A 6068-nucleotide genomic window follows, 5' to 3' on the forward strand; every position below is an offset into this window, starting at 1 on the left:
TCTAAAAGTTGTTTCTCCCCTGCCTTTCTAAATCTAATTTATGATATCACTATTTAATATCTTAAAAAAATTTAGCAGTCATCCTTGATTCCTCCTTTTATTAACTCTGTTTTGTATCCACCAGTGATTCCTATCAGCTCCACTTTCAAAATAGTCCCCAGCTGAACTTCTTCATACCGTGTCCTGTGCTATCATCCTTATTTCAGCTACAATCAGCTCTCGTGGGATATTCTAACATCCTCCTCATAGGTCTCTTCACCTCTTCTCCTTCCCCTCTATAAACCCATCCTCTACTCAGATGCCAGAACAATCTTTTATAAAGGTAAATTAAATCCAGTTACTCCCTTTCTTGAAACCTTTCACTGGCTTCCCAATTGTACTTAAAGCCCCAACTCCTTACTCAAGCGCTTTCCTACCTTAAGATCTTTGGATTCCTTTTGTTTCGATTGCTCTTCACCAGGATTGTGGTATCATTTTTTTTTTTTTTAATCACTCAGAGCTTAACTACATGTGCTTCCTCAGAGAGGTCATCCTTGAACACTTAATGTTAAGTAGCCACCCTTGAAAAATTATCTGCTTAGGACTTTCCGATATTTCTTGCTTATTGCTTATATGACTTTAAAAATGTTCAATATTTGAATATATAATACAGTCCCAAGCTTCAAAAGTCAAAAGCAGTCAATAGATGTACAGTGAAAAGTCACTCTCGCTACTCTTTCAGTCTCTGTCCCTCAGTTCCTACCCTAGAGATAATCTATGCAAATGCTTTTCTTTTATTCCATTCTTTTTCACACAATTGGTAACTTACTATAGTCTCTTAAACAACCTTGTGTTTTCTCTTCTCTTCCTATACCTTGGAAAGTTAGGTTGTTCAGTCATGTCCAATTCTTTGCGACCCCATGGACTGTAGCCCTCAGGCAAGAATACTGGAGTGGGTTGCCATTTCCTTCTCCAGGGCATCTTCCCGACCCAGGGATGGAACCTAGGTCTGCTGCGTTGCAGGCAGATTCTTTACTATTGGAGCCACCGGGAAACCCCCATAAGCTGGAGATCTAATTTAACAAAGGGGATATATTAGGAAGATACTGGATAGCTCACAGTGTAACAGGAGGGTTGGAGCACAGGTTCAGGTTTAGGACAAAGAACCAAGATAGAACTGGAACAAGAAAGAACAAGAACTGGAAAAGAACCAAAACAGCAGGTACTATTTACTTGCTTGGTCAGATTCCTAGCAGGTGAATGAACTCCAGCAGTTTTCTCCACTCAAGAACGGACACAGAATCCAGCTGGTTAAGATTAGGTCATGTTCAATTCAGTTCAGTCACTCAGTCATGCCTGACTCTTTGCGACCCTATAGACTGTAGCATACCAGGCTTCCCTGTCCATCACCAACTCCTGGAGCTTGCTCAAACTCATGTCCATCAAGTCGGTGATGCCATCCAACCATCTCATCCTCTGTTGTCCCCTTCTCCTGCCTGCAATCTTTCCTAGCATCAGGGTCTTTTCCAATGAGTAAGTTCTTCGACTTAGGTGGCCAAAGTATTGGAGTTTTGACTTTAGCATCAGTCCGTCCAATGAATACTAAGGACAGATTTCCTTTATGATTGACTGGTTTGATCTCAATCAAATGGTCATGTATCACCTTTCAACTATAGCCAGGCAGTGAGTGGAAGGAGACAGCAACCTCCTAGGATCCTTTGGCTTCCATATTCGAAGGCAGGGTACCTTGGCTGTAAACAGCTGGCAAGACATAATTCACCAAAAGGAAACAGGAGTATGATCAGGTAGAATTAGGATAGGAGAATGGCTAATTAACAACAAAGGTATCTCTGGTAGGAGCTTATGATTTTACATACATAACAGTGTAACACGCTTCCCTGGTGACTCAGTGGTCCTAAGTCTAATCCTGCCCACAATACAGGATATGGGTCCAGTCCCTGGGTTGTGAAGATCACCTGGAGGAGAAAATGGCAACCCACTCCAGTATTCTGGCCAGGGCAATCCCAAGGACAGAGAAGCCTGTCAGGCTAGAGTCCGTGGGGTCATAGTCAGACATGTTTGAGCACAAAATAGTGTTAACAAAATAACCTAGGTCGAAAGCAGAGGCCCAGGATAATTTTCCTTTAAAGGAGATGGTACAGTATTCAAGTTGGAGAAACACTGTTACATATCCCTTTTAAAGAAATGTTTTCCTGCTGCCCCACAGAGGAGTCAGCACCTCACTTACTATAGGAGAGCAATGGGTCTGCTGAGAGTAACAAAAAGACTTTATTGGGTCAGTCATTCACGGTTTAGTGGCTACTTATTAACTTAATTAGTGACCATGTTTAAGCTTTGCTTTGGAGGATCTCTACCAAGTACTTCGCTAAGGCCATCCTCTGACTCATTTTTTACCTGAATGGTGGGACTGGCTTGTTTCATCTATTTGCATTGTTAATTACTATAAAGACATTTTGATTTGAAACAAAAATCTCCAGTTAGGCTTTAGAGATAGAGCAGGTTTAATGGGTGGCAGGGGGACATTTCAGAAACAAGTATATAAGCATGAAGGTGGGAATGTGTTTAATAGGCAAGAATGAACAGTCAGGCTTAACTGAAGTGAAGGGATGGTGGGAGATAAGATGAGAAACAGATTATTGGGAGCTTTGACTGTCAAACTAAAGTGTTTATCCTATAAGGAAATGATTTATGAACGGAGGCACAAAATGAAAGCAAATTAAGATTACTTTGGCAGTTGTGTGCAACATGGACTGAAAGGAGGGGATTCCAGTAAAACAAGCTGGTAACATTAATTATCTGTATATGCTATGATACTCCAAGGCAAGAGGAAATTATTGGTTTGATCTTTTGTTTGTTGCAGCATTCACTAGCTAAATGATACTCCTGTCTCAGTCATGTAACACAGTAAACTGCTAAATTCTCCCAACAACGTCCTCATTAAATTGACAATCATAGGTGACTTGTGGCCTCAATAAATTGAGAATTTCTCCTAAATAACAATCTTTATGGTGCTGAATCCTTAGTTCCTTCTGAACTATCAGCAATTATACTCAGATTTTTTCTAAGCCTTATAAGAATGTCTAAAATTGTGCATTTTTATATCTTTAGTGCTAAGTCATATAGTGAATGCTATTTTTTTTTTGTTCATCTCTAATTCAGAGCTTTGTAAACGTAAATGGCCAAGTTTCAAGATGCAATAAATTGAACAAACTTTAAAAAATTATACTTTCAGGACTTCCTTGTTGGTTCAGTGGTTGAGACTCCACGCTCCCACTTTGGGGGAACACGGGTTCTATACCTGGTAGAGGAACTAAGATCTCGCATGTTGCATAGTGCAGCCAAAATAGAAGAGAAAAAAATTACACTTCCATGTCTGTTATCAAATCACAAATGCATGTTCATAAAATATATTAGAAAATCTATTAGTTTGTCTCTTGGAACAGCTAGTTTGCCTTGTTTCAATAATCTTCTGCTTCATTTTCAGGTTCTTTTGGTTTTGTCTAATTCTTTGTGGTTAATTGACTTAATCTGTCAACTTCAATAAATCATTTATTTCTTGTAAAATATGGACAGCTGTTAGAATTTACTAAAGCTAAATCTCTTTACATTTTTTATTTTCAAATATTTAACTATTCCAATTTTACACTTCATACTATGAGACTTCACAAGTTTTGTTGAGATTTATAAATCACTTGGCAGCTTACCGTTAGTACTGCTTTGCCCATTGAGATCTAAATGTCTTCCATTATTCATTATACCAATTTCCCAATCTTCAGATATATTTTTGTGTACAGTAACAAATATAGATCAAAGGTAGTAAACTGGTTATTCTCCTAAAGCACAGAGTGCTTTATATGTGCATTCCATGGCAGGTAGTGCTACAAATGCTTCCCAGATATCTCTATGACAAGATGCCCATTAAACATTCTACACAATTAACTAATGGGCTAATACTGAAATTTCTATTTCTATTGAAAATTCTAATGGACTAAACCTTTGCTTATTACACTATTACAATATTTACCGAGAGTATTGTAAAATTCTGCCATACAACTGTAAGGTGCAGTATATTCAATCACATAAAACCTGAGGTTGTGTTATTCTAAGACTTAATCAAATAATAAGAGTAAGTCTGCAGTTAGCCAGCTGGAGGTGGTGGGAGGTTAGGGAGCCAAATGCCAATTATGTCTGAGTTCATATTATTATGGGGTTCATAATCATGAGTTCTTTTCTGTATTCCAACCAACAGATATCAGCATGGCAATAAAGGTTGTTGTAAGTGCCATAGTGAAAATGAAAAGGAAGTGAAAATGTAAAGAGATGGAAAAGAGACATCTCAAGGGCCAAGTCTTGGGAGGACTGGACAGGAGGCAAGGCTAAGTAGTAAGTCAAAGAGATACTACTGGACCACTTTACGAATGCCAGTGCTGGACTTGCCTGGCGATCAGTGGTTAAGACCCTGCACTTACACTGCAGGTGGCCTAAGTTCAATTCTTGGTGGGGGAGCTAAGGCCAAAAAAGCGGGGGCAGGGTGGGGGGGGGAGGGTATTAAAAAACAAATGCCAATGGTGACAGAAGAGACAAGAGATAGAAGCAGTTTCATTCCATCATTTTGGTTGGCAAAGGGATAAGAGGGGAGGTCTAAGCAGATTTTAAATATGCTGATTTCAAGCTAACGGAAAACTCAGATGAACAGGTAGTTTAAAAATATAGGACTTGAATATAAGGTCAGGGTTCTGACACAATGGTAATTATGGACAAAACTGAAAGTAAACAGTCTAGAAATGGTTTCAGAAGGAAAAACATTCAGTAAGAATCATTAGAGGAAGAATTAGAGGTAGAAGAACCACATTAACATAAAAGGTAATATTTGAAGTTTATGGTATCTTTTCACATACATTATATTTAATGGAACCCTTGAGAGGTGGGAGATTAGTTTCAAGTCGATTTATTCATTCATAAATATTTATTAAGTTCTACTGAGAATAGGAGGGTGAGTAAGTCACAGTCCTTGCCCTTAATGAGTTTCTAATCCAATGGGAGAAGCAGACATGTAAAGTAATTAGGGGCTCTGATCCCAGCATTAACAATACTGGTTAGTAACTGGCTATTTACTTTCCAGTCTCCATTACAGGAAAATCACATGAGGCTAAGTGATAGTTCTGTCACTCTTCTATCTCCAAAGCCCAACAAAAGATCTAAGTCGTAGGCACTCAAGAAATATTCTAAATGAACTGCATGAAAACCAGGAGTATCTCAACAATGATGAGCATTATTTTCTGGCAGAGAATAAGGTGTATGGGGAGAGTACAATATTAGAAAATATGGGTAAAGTTGGTTGGAGAGATCAGATTTTGGAAAGCCTTACATGCCAAGGAATTTATAGATGGCAGTATTGGGGATTCTGAGAATTTAATACATGGGAATGATACAATCAGATTTGTGTTTTGGAAAGACAGCTTTGGAGTGTACTGGATAGACTGGAGTGGGTAGAGGTTACAGGAAGGGAACTGTTGAGTACTTTAATACAATGGATCAGTGCTTTCTAAACTTAAACATATTTACGTATGCATACAGAATGGGAAGCCAACAGAAGAGCAAAGTGCTTTGATCTGTATTCAGGGCCCTGGCTCTGTTCAGTAGATGCTCAAAGAGAAAAACATAAAACAGGGGGTACCCAGTAGAAACTTCACAAATGGACATTTTCTTCCCTCTTTCTTTCCTCTCGGTATAATGTTCAAAAAAGAGCCAATGGATAAATCTTGAGGATATAAGGCAGGGAATGAAAAAGGCCCTCAAGAGACAGAAAAGGAGGGGATGAAGAACAGGAGAGTTTGTTTGGCTGAGGGCAGGAGGACAAACTTTTCTTGAGATGAAGGCAGACTATTTGAAGACAGACCTAAAGTAGTACAGCGGAAGAAAGGCAAGAAGAGTTTACATTTAAATGGGAGAAGAATGCAGAAGGTGGGGTGCTAGATTGGGATTTTAAATCTTCATCAGGATTAGATGGAAAATAAAAGGGCTCTTGAGGCTTTAGTACGTTAACTTGCAATGGCGGCAACAGTTTT

Source organism: Bos grunniens, chromosome 28 (assembly GCF_055505025.1).
Source record: "Bos grunniens cultivar Pamir isolate PY7600 chromosome 28, Bosgru_T2T1.0, whole genome shotgun sequence".
Classification (NCBI taxonomy): domain Eukaryota; kingdom Metazoa; phylum Chordata; class Mammalia; order Artiodactyla; family Bovidae; genus Bos; species Bos grunniens.